Source organism: Manihot esculenta, chromosome 16 (assembly GCF_001659605.2).
Source record: "Manihot esculenta cultivar AM560-2 chromosome 16, M.esculenta_v8, whole genome shotgun sequence".
Taxonomy (NCBI): domain Eukaryota; kingdom Viridiplantae; phylum Streptophyta; class Magnoliopsida; order Malpighiales; family Euphorbiaceae; genus Manihot; species Manihot esculenta.
Window position 1 is genome coordinate 13,108,702 of NC_035176.2, and position 16,566 is coordinate 13,125,267.

Below are 16,566 nucleotides of genomic sequence, written 5' to 3' on the forward strand. Positions count from 1 at the left end.
CGGTTTTCCATGTTTCAATGTTGAGGAAGTTTGTGTCAGATCCGAGCAAGGTTCTTAGTGAGCCTGATATGGAGGTCCAAGAGGATCTCACCTATGTGGAACAGCCAGTACGGATCATAGACACCCAGATCAGAAAGTTAAGGAACAAGGAAATCCCGATGGTGAAAGTCCTGTGGAACCACCACAATTTGGAGGAATGCACTTGGGAGACACGGGAGTCTATGCTCCAGCAGTACCCTCATCTCTTTTAAGGTTAGATCTCTATGTGTTTATGTGCTATGTATGTATGTTATGTTTTATGCCATGCTATGTGCTAGTTGAGGTACATTCGGGGACGAATGTTCTTCAGGGGGGGAGAATGTAATACCCGGCTAGACTCCGGTATCGGAATTCCTACCGTCCGGTGGAATTTCGGATGTCGGAGACCTCTAGAAGGGTAAAACCATGTTTTCATGAAATGTTTTAATGTTTTTTAATGATTTTAAGTAAAGAGGAAATGAGTTTTTGAATGAAAACACCCTTGGAGGAAACTCAGGTTCGGCCGCCGAACATGCATGCACTTCGGGAGTGCTTTAGGCCCCCGAAGGCATAAGTGAGGAAAGTCCAGGTTCGGCCGCCGAACCTCAAGTTCGGCCGCCGAACATGGCATGCATGCGGAGGCACTTTCGGCCCCCGAACGTGGCCTGGTCAGCCACTATAAAAGGGTCCCTTAGCCGAAAACGGGCGAGCTTATCCCCATTTTCGGCCAAGGTGAGCTTTTCCGCCGTTCCTCACCATCCTTGAGTTCTTTCCTTTAAATCTTTCAAGATTTTCACAAGCTTTTACATTGTTTTGAAGATTTTCGAGTTTAAAGCAAGTTTTGGAGCTTTGAGGTTCAAGAACTCAAAATCTCCCACCTCCGAGTTTAGGACGTCTCTCTCTCGATCTTCAAGAGGTAAGAGCCGATCTTAAGCTCATTTTATGTTTAAAGTAAGTTTTATGCAAGATCTATGGGGTAGAATGCATGTTTAGTTCATAGTTAGGTTTTTGAGTTAATGTTATGTTTTGAACAATGTAGGTTGGATTTGTGTTGTTGTTGTGTGTTGTAGTTGGGGTTTAAGTTAGTTTGAAGCCCCTAGGAGCCAATGTATGTATAATTGCATGATTTGAATGAGTTATATGCATGTTGGAAGAGTTGGGAGGCAAATGTGCATAAAGGAGCCAAGTTTCTGCCCTTTGGCAGAAACCAGGTTCGGCAGCTGAAGGCACTTTCGGCCGCCGAACATGGCTGGGGAGGCAAGCCTTTCGGCTGCCGAAGTTGCCCCCGAAAAGAGACTTTTGTCTCTGTCTGGGACTTTCGGCCGCCGAAGGTGCCGCCGAACCTGCCTGGGTTTCGGCTCTGGAGGGATTTTCGGCCGCCGAATGTGCCGCCGAACCTACCCTGTCCAGCCTTCCTTTGCATGTTTTTGCATGATTATTTTGAGGTATTTTAGGGGGTTTTTAGGGAGTAGTTTAGTGTTATGTTCATGTATGTTTGGTCCCTCATTTGAGTCCACCTGTGTAGGTTCGGACCCGAGGAACCGAGGACCCCAGCTGTGAGTCAGTCACTTCAGAGTCAGTAGAGCTTCAGCCAGAGGTGAGTGGAATAACTCTTATGCTTTTAAATAAATAAATCAGTTTTAGCATGATTCACGCATCATGAATGCCATGAGATAATAGGGTGTTGCATTAGACTCACGAATATGTTTCATTGCATATTATGTTTGATGATGTGGATGGATGTTGAATGATCCACTAGTCCCCCTATGCTATGATGATGATGATACGGTACGGAAGACCAGTGAGGCCCATTCTACGCCCCTGGCACTATGTAAGAGAAAGACCAGTGAGGCCCATTCTACGCCCCTGGCACAGTTGGTCCATATAGGGGACTATTGGTGACAAATTCATCCTTGATGTGATTAGCTGTGTTGTGATGCATTCCATGTTATCATATGTTTTAAATGTTTTACTATTCTGCTCACTGGGCTCTTGTAGCTCACCCCTCTCCCTTAACCCCCAGGCTTGCAGGTACAGGGTAGTCCAGGAGGTCAGCAAGAGTAATGAAGTCTTATGTTGTAATAGATAGATAGTGGACATGGTAAAAATTGTATAACAATGTAAAGTTAAATAGTTATGTTGTGTAATGATATTGAGGTTTAGAATTGTGCTTGACCATAGTTCATTGTAATCCCTTGTTGATACATGATCTTAGATATTTGATGATATAAATGTTAGCCAACTCAACACATGCATATCGCCCATTGGGGCATTGATGAGATCCCACAGAGGGGTCAAGTTTATGATTATGTTTTAGTGCATGCACAGGTTGAGTTTGGTGTATGAGGAATGAATGAAAGAAAAGTTTTAATTTTTATGTATGATTGTTGATCATGTATGGGATTAAACAGGTTCACAGGTTACATGTCAGGCTTGCTACGGGTCCCGGCGGCCTTAAGCCGATCTGGATCCTAGCGCCGATAGCGGTCCGATTTTCAGGTCGTTACATCCATCCAGAGCCGAAAGTCAGGCAGGTTCGGCGGCACCTTCGGCGGCCGAAACTTCCAGACAGAGACAAAACTCATGCATGTTCGGCGGCACTTTCGGCGGCCGAAACTACGCTCCAGAGACGAAAGTCCTCTTTCGGGGGCAGGCTTCGGCAGCCAAAGGCTACTTCCACAAGCGGGTTCGGCGGCCGAAAGTTCCTTCGGCGGCCGAACTTGAGTTTCTCCAAAGTGGCAGAAACTCAGCTCCAACATGCACAAACGCCTCCCAAACCCTTCAAACATGCATAAACCTATTCTACAACACTCCCAAACATATACAAACAAGCATACAAGCTCATAGGGGTCTCAAACTAGCCTAAACCCCAATTACAACACATCAAACATACCCACATTGCTCAAAAACACACATTAAACCCATAAACTCAAAACAACCTAAACATGCATTTCTACTTCATGAAACAACTTATAACTTGTTTAAAACATAAAGTGAGCTCAAGATCGGCCCTTACCTCTTGAAGATCGAGAGGAAAACGACTCAAGCTCGGAGATGGGAGAGATTTGAGTTTCTTGAACCTCAAAACTCCAAAACTTGCTTTATACTTGAAAATCTTCAAAACAAAGTGAAAACTAGTGAAAATCGTGAAAGATTTGAAGGAAGAAACTCAAGATCGGTGAGGGACGGCGGAGAGCTCACCTTGGCCGAAAGTGGGGAGAAAAACTCGCCCGTTTTAGGCTAAGGGACCCCTTTATAGGTGGCTGGCCAGGCCACATTCGGGAGCCGAACATGCCTCCGCATGCATGCCATGTTCGGCGGCCGAACCTGGGCTTCCCTCACTTATGCTTTCGGGGCCTCAAGCACTCCCGAAGTGCAAGCATGTTCGGTGGCCGAACTTGAGGTTCGGCGGCCGAACCTGGGTCTTCCTCCAAGATTATTTTCATGCAAAAACTCATTTCCTTTTTACTTAAAACCATGAAATATATTGAAACATTTTATGAAAACATGTTTCTACCCTACTAGAGGCTTCCGACATCTGAGATTCCACCGGACGGTAGGAATTCCGATACCGGAGTCTAGCCGGGTATTACATTCTCCCCCCCTTAAGAACATTCGTCCCCGAATGTTCACCAAATAACGCATGCATAGCAATCAACATAACATACATAGAAATCACATAAACTTACTTTAGAAAAGATGGGGATATTGCTGGAGCATGGACTCCCATGTCTCCCAGGTACACTCCTCAATATTGTGGTGATTCCAAAGGACTTTCACTATCGGGATTTCCTTGTTCCTTAGCTTTCTGATCTGGGTGTCTAGGATCCGCACTGGCTGCTCAACATAGATGAGATCCTCTTGGATCTCCACATCAGGCTCACTAAGAACCTTGCCCAGATCTAACACAAATTTCCTCAACATAGAAACATGGAAAACCGGATGGATTCTCTCCATTGAAGCAGGCAAGTCCAGCTTGTACGATACATTCCCAATCTTTTGCAAGACTTTAAAGGGTCCAATGTACCGTGGAGCCAGCTTACCTTTCTTCCCGAATCGAATCACCCCCTTCATTGGAGACACCCTAAGCATTACCAAATCCCCCTCCTGAAACTCTACTTGCCTTCTGCGGATATCTGCATAACTCTTCTGTCTGCTTGCAGCAGTCTTGATCCTTTCTCTGATTATGGGTACCACCCTGCTGGTGATCTCTACTAGCTCAGGCCCTGCCAAGGCCTTTTCTCCAACCTCTTCCCAGCAAACAGGTGATCTGCACTTCCTCCCATACAAAGCTTCATATGGAGCCATCCCGATGCTAGCATGATGGCTGTTATTGTAGGCAAACTCCACCAAGGGTAGATGCTGCCTCCAAGAACCGCCAAAATCCAGCACACACATCCTAAGCATATCTTCTATCGTCTGGATGGTCCTTTCTAATTGTCCGTCCGTCTGTGGATGGAAAGCAGTGCTAAAATCCAACCTGGTACCCATGGCATTCTGCAGACTCCGCCAAAACCTGGAGGTGAACTGGGGCCCTCTGTCGGACACTATTGAAACAGGAACCCCATGCAGTCTGACGATCTCATCAACATACACCTGCGCCAACTTGTGCACAGAATAGCCACTCCTGACAGGGATGAAGTGAGCAGATTTGGTGAGTCTGTCCACAATCACCCATATGGAGTCCAATCTGTTGGACACTGCCGGTAACCCCACCACGAAGTCCATAGCTATATTCTCCCATTTCCACTCTGGAATAGGTAGTGCTTCAGATCTTGATACATCTTGGTGGCTCCAGGGTGAACGCAGTATCTTGCATTATGAGCCTCTCTCATAATGTCTCCTTTTAGCCCTATGTCATCTGGTACACACAATCGGCTCCCATAGCGGAGGATCCCCTTGTTGTCGAATCTGAACTCACTATCCTTGCCTGACTGAACAGTCCTGGCAATCTTCACTAACTCTGGGTCCTCATGCTGTTTCTGAGCCACCTGCTCCAGAAACACGGGTGCCACTCTCATCTGGGCTACTAAAGCACCTGTTCCAGACAACTCCAACTGTAGACCTTCATTCATGAGCTCGAAGAATTCCCTCACTACTGGCCTCCTCTCTGCCGCGATATGGGATAGACTGCCTAGTGACTTCCGGCTTAGGGCGTCTGCCACAACATTCGCCTTACTCGGATGGTACTGAATTTTGCAATCATAATCACTCAGCAGCTCTACCCACCTTCTCTGTCTCAAGTTCAGATCTCTTTGACTCAGGATGTACTGCAGGCTCTTATGATCTGTAAAGATCTCACATTTAACCCCATAAAGGTAGTGCCTCCACATCTTGAGTGCAAATATTACTGCTGCCATCTCAAGGTCATGTGTAGGGTAATTCAACTCGTGCGTCTTCAGCTGCCTAGAAGCATAAGCAATCACCCTTTCATTCTGCATTAGCACACAACCCAGTCCCACCCGGGACGTATCACAATAGACTGAGAAGTCTTCATTACTAGATGGCAGAGCCAACACTGGTGCAGAAGTCAACCTCTTCTTAAGCTCTTCAAAACTCTCTTCGCATTGGTCGGTCCACACAAACCTCTGATTCTTCCTGGTCAATCTGGTCAGAGGAGCTGCAATCTTTGAGAAGTCCTGAACGAACCTCCTGTAGTAACCTGCCAAACCCAAGAAACTTCTGATTTCTGTCATTGAAGTGGGTCTAGGCCAGTTAGCCACAACTTCTACCTTCTGAGGGTCCACCTCTATTCCATTTTCTGACACCACATGCCCTAAGAAAGAGATGCTCCTCAGCCAGAACTCACACTTGGAGAACTTGGCATACAAGCCATGTTCCCTCAAGGTCTGTAGAACTAACCTCAGATGATGGGCATGCTCCTCTGCATTCCTGGAATACACTAAGATATCATCTATGAAGACAATAACAAAGTGATCCAGGTATTGGCTAAACACTCTGTTCATGAGATCCATGAATGCTGCAGGGGCGTTGGTTAACCCGAACGGCATAACAAGGAACTCATAATGCCCATATCTGGTCCTGAAGGCTGTCTTCGGCACATCCTCTTCCCTTATCCTTAGCTGATGGTACCCCGATCTCAGATCTATTTTGGAGAAACAACCTGCTCCGGCTAGCTGGTCAAATAGATCGTCGATCCTTGGCAACAGGTACTTATTCTTGGTAGTGACCTTGTTCAACTGCCTGTAGTCGATACAAAGTCTGAGAGATCCATCCTTCTTTTTCACAAATAGCACTGGAGCACCCCAAGGTGAGGTACTCGGTCGGATGAAACCCCTATCTACCAGCTCTTGCAACTGATCTTTTAACTCTTTCAATTCTGCTGGTGCCATCCTGTAGGGAGGGATAGAGATCGGTCTAGTTCTAGGCATCAATTCAATTTCGAACTCTATCTCCCTAGCAGGTGGCAAACCTGGCAGTTCGTCTGGGAACACATCTAAAAACTCACTGACCACGGGCACTGAGGCGGGCTCTCTGACATGACTATCCAGCTCTCTCACATGAGCTAGAAAACCCTGACAACCCCTCCTGAGCAGCCTACGAGCCTGAAGGGCTGATATCAAACCTCTAGGTGTACTCCCCCTGTCTCCTCTGAAGACAACCTCTGACCCATCCTGACATTTGAACTTGACTACCTTGTCTCTGCAGTCCAAGGTAGCACCATGGGTAGATAGCCAATCCATCCCTAGAATGATGTCAAAATCTGTCAAGTTTAGAACCACAAGGTCGGTGGACAGGCATCTTCCCTCCACAAAAACTGGACTATACTGGCAGACTGACTCTGCCACTGACGGGTCACACTTAGGTCCACTGACCCATAGGGGACACTCCAACCCAGAGACCATCAATCTCAACCTCTCGACGGCCCTCGGAGCAATGAAAGAATGAGATGCACCAGGGTCCATTAATGCATACACATCAAAACAACCAATGATGAGATTACCTGACACCACGGTGTTGGATGTGTTTGCCTCCTGTTGAGTCATGGTGAAGATCCGTGCTGGAGCTGACAAACCCTCACCCCTGAAACCCGCTGAAGAAGAGGCTGCCCCTCTTCCTCTGCCTCTGCCATTAGCCTGAGTCGCGGCTGGAGCTGCTGGCTGTGCCACACTACCAGAAGCTGTCTGCTGAGACTGTGCTCCAAAAGCTGCCCTAGGACACTCCCGAGCCATGTGTCCCTCTTGCCCACATTTGAAGCAGGCTGTCGTCCCAACCAGACATACTCCTTTGTGCGGCCTCCCATACTTCTTGCATACTGCATTATCTGCACCAGATCTTGAGCCACTCCCTAATCCCATACCTGACTTGATCTTATTCCAGAACTTGTTCTTCTTTGGCTTCTTGGTGGTACCGCTCCACCTCTTGCTGCCTGAAGCTGCTGCACTTAAAGAAGAAGAGCCTGGGGTCTTAGAACCAGAAGGCTGTGCCACTGACTGCTTAACTGTCCCCTGAATGATGGCACTGGCCTCCATCTTCCGGGCCATATCCACTATGGCATGGAAGCTCTCTCTATCTGCTGACTGGATCAAGGAGGAATACCTGGAGTGGAGTTTCATGATATACCTCCTTGACTTCTTCTGGTCTGAGTCAAGATTTTGTCCTGCAAATGGCAACAGCTCCAAGAATCTATCTGTGAACTCATCCTGTTTTCTGAAAAACAGTGCACATCACACAAAAACATTAGCATCATATGGTTCATGTGGGCACACATGAACCCGCATCACATACATCACATATCATAGCATTAATGCACATGTATATAATCATGGCATTTCACATCATCATACAAGACAGGACTCTTTTTCCTATCCTAGTGGATATGATCTTTCCTATTATGCTTGACCTTCTATAACCTCTATGAGCCCGACACTCTAGGTCCGACCATATGAACCTAGGGCTCTGATACCATTCTGTAACGACCCGAAAATCGGACCGCTACCGGCCCTAGGATCCAGGTCGGCTTAAGGCCGCCGGAACCCGTAGCAAGCCTGACATAAAACCTGTAAACCTGTTTAATCCCATACATAAAAATTAAAACTTTTCTTTCATACGTTCTCTCGTACACCAAATTCAACCTGTGCATGCACTGAACATAAACATAACTATAAACATTGACCCCTCTTTGGGATCTCATCAAAGCCCCAATGGGTGACATAACATGCGTTGAGTTGGTTTACATATACATCATAAAACATCTGAGATCATGTATTAAAAGGGATAACAATACTCTATGGTCAAGCACACCTCTAACATCCAAGAACATTTTTACATTACATTACATTTCTATACTGTACTTATACATAATATCTCAACATTTTTCATGTCCACTCTATCTATTACATAACCAAGACTTCATTACTCTTGCAGACCTCCTGGTCTACCCTGTACCTGCAAACCTGGGGGTTAAGGGAGAGGGGTGAGTTATAAAGCCCAGTGAGCAGAATAGTCAAACATTTAAAACATATGGTAACATGGAATGCATCACATCACAATCATATCACATCAAGGATGAAGTTGTCACCAATAGTCCTCTACATGGTCCAACTGTGCCAGGGGCATAGAATGGGCCTCACTGGTCTTTCCCTTACATAACATAACATAGCATAACATTCCAACTGTGCCAGGGGCGTAGAATGGGCCTCACTGGTCTTCCGTACCGTATCATCATCATATCGTGACATATGATGACTAAAGGATCATTCAACACTCGTCCGCATCATCAACATATTATGCAATGCAACATATTCGTGAGTTCTAATGCAAGCACCCTATTATATCTCATGGCATTCATGATGCGTGAATTATGCTAAAACTAGTTTATTTATTTTAAAGCATAAGAGTTATTCCACTCACCTTTGGCTAGCTCTGACAGACAAGGAAACAGCTGAACTCACTGCTGAGGTCCTCGGGTCCGAACCTACACAGGTGGACTCAAATGAGGAACCAAACATACATGAACATGACTCTGGAATACTCCCCAAAAACCCCCTAAAAACACCTCAAAACATTCATGGAATACATGCAAAGGAAGGCTGAACAGGGCACTTTCGGCGGCAGGTTCGGCGGCCGAAAGTCCCTCCAGAGCCGAAAGTCAGGCAGGTTCAGTGGCACCTTCGGCGGCCGAAACTCCCAGATAGAGACGAAACTCATGCATGTTCGGCAGCACTTTCGGCGGCCGAAACTTCCCTCTAGAGACGAAAGTCCTCTTTTGGGGGCAGGCTTCGGCAGCCGAAGGCTGCTTCCACAAGCGGGTTTGGCGGCCGAAAGTTCCTTCGGCGGCCGAACCTGAGTTTCTCCAAAGTGGCAGAAACTCAGCTCCAACATGCACAAACGCCTCCCAAACCCTTCAAACATGCATAAACCTATTCTACAACACTCCCAAACATACACAAACAAGCATACAAGCTCATAGGGGTCTCAAACTAGCCTAAACCCCAACTACAACACATCAAACATACCCACATTGCTCAAAAACACACATTAAACCCATAAACTCAAAACAACCTAAACATGCATTTCTACTTCATGAAACAACTTATAGCTTGTTTAAAACATAAAGTGAGCTCAAGATCGGCCCTTACCTCTTGAAGATCGAGAGGAAAACGACTCAAGCTCGGAGATGGGAGAGATTTGAGTTTCTTGAACCTCAAAGCTCCAAAACTTGCTTTATACTTGAAAATCTTCAAAACAAAGTGAAAACTAGTGAAAATCGTGAAAGATTTGAAGGAAGAAACTCAAGATCGGTGAGGGACGGCGGAGAGCTCACCTTGGCCGAAAGTGGGGAGAAAAACTCGCCCGTTTTCGGCTAAGGGACCCCTTTATAGGTGGCTGGCCAGGCCACATTCGGGAGACGAACGTGCCTCCGCATGCATGCCATGTTCGGTGGCCGAACATAAGGTTCAGCGGTCGAACCTGGGCTTCCCTCACTTATGCTTTCGGGGGCCTAAAGCACTCCCGAAGTGCAAGCATGTTCGGCGGCCGAACTTGAGGTTCAGTGGCCGAACTTGAGGTTCGGCGGCCGAACCTGGGTCTTCCTCCAAGATTATTTTCATGCAAAAACTCATTTCCTTTTTACTTAAAACCATGAAATACATTGAAACATTTTATGAAAACATGTTTCTACCCTACTAGAGGCTTCCGACATCCGAGATTCCACCGGACGGTAGGAATTCCGATACCGGAGTCTAGCCGAGTATTACAGAGACTGCTGCAAGCAGACAGAAGAGTTATGTAGACATCCGCAGAAGGCAAGTAGAGTTTCAGGAGGGGGATCTGGTATTGCTCAAGGTGTCTCCTATGAAAGGAGTGGTTCGCTTTGGGAAGAAAGGTAAACTAGCCCCACGATACATCAGACCCTTTGAAATCTTGCAAAAGATTGAGAATGTGTCGTACAAGCTGGATTTACTTGCTTCAATGGAGAGAATCCATCCGGTTTTCCATGTTTCCATGTTGAGAAAGTTTGTGTCAAATCCGGGCAAGGTTCTTAGTGAGCCTGATGTGGAGATCCAATAAGATCTCACTTATGTTGAACAGCCAGTACGGATCATAGACACCCAGATCAGGAAGCTGAGAAACAAGGAAATCCCGATGGTGAAAGTCCTGTGGAACCACCACAATATGGAAGAGTGCACCTGGGAGACACGGGAGTCCATGCTCCAGCAATACCCTTATCTTTTCTCAGGTTAGTCTCTTATGTGTTTTATGTGTATGATATGTTGTATGCTTTGCATGTGCTAGTTGAGGAACATTCGGGGACGAATGTTCTTAAGGGGGGAGAATGTAATACCCGGCTAGACTCCGGTATCGGAATTCCTACCGTTCGGTGGAATCTCGGGTGTCGGAGACCTCTAGAAGGGTAAAATCATGTTTTTATAAAATGTTTTAATGTATTTTATATTTTTAAGTTAGAAGGAAAACGAGTTTTTGCATGAAAATAGCCTTGGAGGAAAACTCAGGTTCGGCTGCCGAACCTCAAGTTCGGCCGCCGAACATGCATGCACTTCGGGAGCGCTTTAGGCCCCCGAAAGCATAAGTGAGGGAAGTCCAGGTTCGGCCGCCGAACCTTAGGTTCGGCCGCCGAACATGGCATGCATGCGGAGGCACGTTCGGCTCCCGAATGTGGCCTGGCCAGCCACCTATAAAGGGGTCCCTTTGCCGAAATGGGCGAGCTTTTCTCCCCATTGTTGGCCAAGGTGAGCTCTCCGCCGTCCCTCACCGATCTTGAGTTTCTTCCTTCAAATCTTTCAAGATTTTCACTAGTTTTCACTTTGTTTTGAAGATTTTCGAGTATAAAGCAAGTTTTGGAGCTTTGAGGTTCAAGAAACTCAATCTCTCCCATCTCCGAGCTAGGGTCGTTCTCCTCTCGATCTTCAAGAGGTAAGGGCCGATCTTGAGCTCACTATATGTTTTTAAACAAGTTTTAAGTTGATTCATGGGGTAGGAATGTATGTTTATGTTAGTTGAGCATTGTTAGGTTTTATATGTTTTATGGACAATGTATGTTGGATATGCATGTTTGATGTGTTGTAGATGGGGTTTAGGATAGTTTGAAGCCCCTAGGAGCTGATGTATGTATCTATGCATGTTTTGGATGAGTTGTATGCTTGATTGAAGGTTTTGGGAGGCAAATGTGCATGAGGAGCCGAGTTTCTGCCCTTTTGGCAGAAACCAGGTTCGGCAGCCGAAGGACTTTCGGTTGTCGAACCTACCTGGGAGGCAAGCCTTTCGGCTGCCGAAGCTTGCCCCCGAAAAGAGACTTTCGTCTCTGGAGGGCACTTTCGGCCGCCGAAGGTGCCGCCGAACCTGCCTGACTTTCGGCTCTGGAGGGACTTTCGGCCGCCGAACCTGCCGCCGAAAGTGCCCTGTTCAGCCTTCCTTTGCACGTTTTGCATGATTGTTTTGAGGTGTTTTAGGGGGTTTTGGGGGGATGTTTTTAGAGTCATGTTCTAGTATGTTTGGTCCCTCATTTGAGTCCACCTGTGTAGGTTCGGACCCGAGGAACCGAGGACCCCAGCAGTGAGTCAGCTGCTTCAGTCATTGTCAGAGCTAGCTGAGGTGAGTAGAATAAACCTTTACATTTCAAAGCGAATAAATTATAAAGTTTTGAGCATATTCATGCATCATGAATGCCATGTGATATACTAGGTTGTTTGCATTAGAATTCACGAATATGTTGCATTGCATTCTATGATGTTGATGTGGATTGGTTATTGAATGATCCTTTAGTCCTCATATGATATGATGCGATATGGTACGGTATGTCATGGTATGGAAGTCCGGTTGACCCATTCTACGTCCCGGCACTATGTAAGAGAAAGACCGGTTGACCCATTCTACGTCCCGGCACCTTGGAAATGTTATGTTATGATATGTTTAAGAGAAAGACCGGTTGACCCATTCTACGTCCCGGCACTTTGGAATGTAGAGGACTATTGATGACAATACCATCCGTGATGTGATTCGTCTGTGATGTGTTGCATTCCATTATGGCATGAGATTTTAAATGTTTTATTATTCTGCTCACTGGGCTCTAGTAGCTCACCCCTCTCCCTAATCCCCCAGGTTTGCAAGTACGGGCTAGGCAGAGAAGTCGAGATGAATGAAGTCATGTGTATGTAATAGTTAGAATGTGGACATGATAAATTGTAAAATGATGTAAAGTTATGAATAGTTATGTCATGTAAATGTTGATTTTGAGATTGAGGTTTAGAAATTGTGCTTGACCGAGTTTGTATAGTAATCCCTTTTGTAAACATGATCTATGCTTTATGATGTTTATGTTCCTCCAAGCTTGTGTATGATGAGATACCCCATTGGAGCATTTGGTTAGAGCTCCAGTGTGAGGTTTATGTTTATGTTTATGTATATGTTTATGGGCATGCACAGGTTGAGCTTGGTAAAAGAAAATTTCAAATTTTTATGTATGTTGTTGATCATGTATGGGATTAATCAGGTTTACAGGATGTATGTCAGGCTTGCTACGGGTCCCGGCGGCCTTATGCCGATCTGGATCCTAGCGCCGGTAGCGGTCCGATTTTCGAGTCGTTACAATCTTAGCCGGCTTCCATCTAGCCCTACACCTTGTCCAGTCAAGGAAGACTTTCCAGACGAACATCTGTTCGTCACTCATTCAGCCTAAGTGATCATGCCATGCACACCACAGCCAGGAGAGTACTCAGTTTCCTTTATTCTTTTATGTTTCTTATACATTGAGGACAATGCATGATTTAGGTGTGGGGGTGCATATCTCTCTTCTTCTTCTTCTTCTTTTTCTCCTCTTCTTCTTCTTTTCCTTTCGGTTCTGTGAATTTACATGGGTCTCAGTCTACGAAATTTTTTTCATTTTCCTTTCAGATTTGCAATTTTTGCTTTATTTTGTTTCAGTTCATGCGATTTTTTTGCTTTTAGTTTTCCCTTTAGTTTGTTTTCATTTATGCTTTCAATAACACACACACAACCACAACCTTCTTCTTCTTTTTTATTTGCTCTACTCAAACTGATGAACTATGTTGGATTAGCTTTTCTTTCCATGACCCCATTGATGTAATGACTCTTTAAACTTATGTTGAATTAATTGCAGTGAGTTATATTCATGTTTGAAAATTGCCTTTTGAATTGAATCTTTGAGCTTGCCATGGTGAAAAATGTATTGATGACACTCATTAGAGAGAATAAATTGAAAATTGTGTGAATGAACTTAACATGACTTGTTTTAGTAATTGGTGTTGATTTGCCCAAATCATTGAGAGAAAGAAAATTCAGCAAAGGCAAAGACCTCATGAGCACAAATTCAAAACTGTTCCAATGGTTGAAAGACTATGAACAGAGCTAGTAGCCACTTGGACAGCTGACCAATTGAGTAACTGGGGGTGGGTATCACCAATATGTACCTTCACGTCAAAAGGTTGGTGACTTTTTCAAGCAAGATCTAAGTGCAAAAGACTGAATAAAGTACTTCAAGGTAAGGGCAAGTCAATCTGAAAGCTAAAAAGAGTCTTATCTGAACAAATAATATGTGCATGTATGATCTCTCTCTTGAGTAAAATAAATCCTAGCCATGGTAAGTAAAGGGAAACAAGGAAAGAAGGTGAGTAATCTTCATGCATATATTCTTCACTGCAATGATTCAAAATAGGTGTCTAGAGTAAGAGTTTAAGTGGAAATAAGGATCAAGTAGCAAAGAAGGCTTATTTGACTATGTTTATTTGCTTGAGGACAAGCAAAAGGATAGGTGTGGGAGTATTTGATAGAACATATTTTAGTCCATTTTATCTTGATATTATTAATGATTATTTACATAATTTCTGCTCAATTTAGTGCTCTTGACATTATTTTGCAGAAAATGGTGAAAAAAGACATTTTGGAGAAAATACCCTTAAAACCTGCCTTAAATGGAGCAAAGGAGAGCAAGCCTGCCAAGTTGAAATCAAGTGAAGCTAAATAAGGAAAGTTCTAAATAAGGAAAGTGGCAAAGAAGGAAAGAACATTCAGCCAAAGCAATTTGAAATTTAAATTTCAAATATCCAAGTAGCCTTTTCCTTATTCAAGAAGCCAAGTCTCAAGTTGTCATATATGAAGAGTCAAATAAGGAAAGTATTTTGAAATTCAAATCTTCAAGATTCATATTCAAATTTTGAATTTCAAAATCTAGCTTATTAAGGCAGCTAAATCCAAAGATCACATGCTTGCCACCTCATGCCTTGCACATTCAAAATTCAAATTGCAAAAGGAGGCTCCACCTTCCTTATTTGTGCATGGGCGGCAAGGAGAGTGTGAAGGCAAACTTTGGGCACCTTGGGCAGCATCTTGAAGACACTTGGGCAGCAAGCAAAGACCAAAAGACCCACTCCTTTCAATTGAAGACAAGCCACACGTCCAACCTCTTCACATGTGTGCATGGACGGCATGGAAGCACTTGGGCAGCATGGGCAGCCACTCAAGACTCACGTGGGCAGCTTCTTGAAACTCTAAGACAGCACCTCAAGACATATATAAACTCTTCTAAAGGCCAGCCGACCAGCACACTCTCCATTCAACACCATTCGGCCAAGGCAAGGAGGCGCACCAAGTCTCTTCTCCTCTCCACCAATTCGGTTCCTCTTTTCTTGTTCTTTCCTCTTATTTTCTGTTTTGTTTCAGCCATGAGTGGCTGAAACCTTTTATTCTAGTTGAAGATTGATTGAAACTAAGGTTGTTTTATGGATTGTGAGATCTGAACATAAACTATTTGTCTTTGATTTGTTCAATATTCATACAATTTGGTACTTGAATCTATTATTACTTTGTTATTTTGATCGAATTGGCCACTTGATTCTTGATTGCAAGGTAATTGATTATTAGTTTGGATAATTTTTAGTCCGTAATTGCTTGAATCATTCAAACATAAGAACACTTGGTGTAACAACTAAGGAATTGTATAATCTAGCAACATCTCCATGCGTTTGGGTAGCTAGGATTGAATCTCTCTATTTCTCCATGCAATTGACAACTGTTTTTATGCCTAAGGCCCAAGGACGTTCCTTAGCAATTTGTTAATTAGTAATTGATTAGAGGACATTCCCTAATTGATTTAATCATAAGGAGAGACATGGTGGTGAGAAGCGTCTTCCATCTCCATAACTAATCTATTGAATCAATCAAGAGAACATAAGTTTCAATGATCAATCCAAACAACCGAAGTGGATCCATCTCTTCAACTAGACATTTCTCATATTAGATTTCTCTTTTATTTAATTACTTTCTCATTTAATTGCTTTCAGTAGTTTGCTAATCAAATCAATCTCAAAACCCCCCCATTTTACTTTTATTGCACTTTTCTTTTGTTCCGATTTTAGTTACTTGTTTTCAATTTCTCATTCAGTTAATTCTCTTGGTCTTGTTGAGAAAAATAGATAAGTTTTCAATTCTCTGTAGATTCGATCCTTTACCACTATCTGCAGTAGTAATATTATTGATAGCCGGAAAGGTTATTTTTGACCGGCTTCGACAACCGTGAGTCAGGGCTTCAGTTTTGATAGTGTCAGATAGGGGACCCCAGTTTACCTCCAGGTTTTGGCGGAGTCTGCAAAATGCTATGGGCACAAGGCTAGACTTTAGCACTGCCTTCCACCCACAGACTGACGGACAATCAGAGAGGACCATCCAAACGATAGAAGATATGTTAAGAATGTGTGTGCTAGACTTTGGCGGTTCTTGGAGGCAACATCTACCATTGGTGGAGTTTGCCTACAATAACAATTATCATGCTAGCATTGGGATGGCTCCTTGTGAAGCTCTATATGGGAGGAAGTGCAGGTCACCCGTTTGCTGGGAAAAAGTAGGAGAAAGGGCCTTAGCAGGGCCAGAGTTAGTAGAGATCACATGCAGGGTAGTGCCTATCATTAGAGAGAGGATTAGAACAGCTGTGAGCAGACAAAAGAGTTATGCAGATATCCACAGGAAGCATGTAGTTTTCCAGGAGGGAGATATGGTGTTGCTTAAGGTGTCTCCTATGAAGGGGTTGATTCATTTTGGGAAGAAAGGTAAACT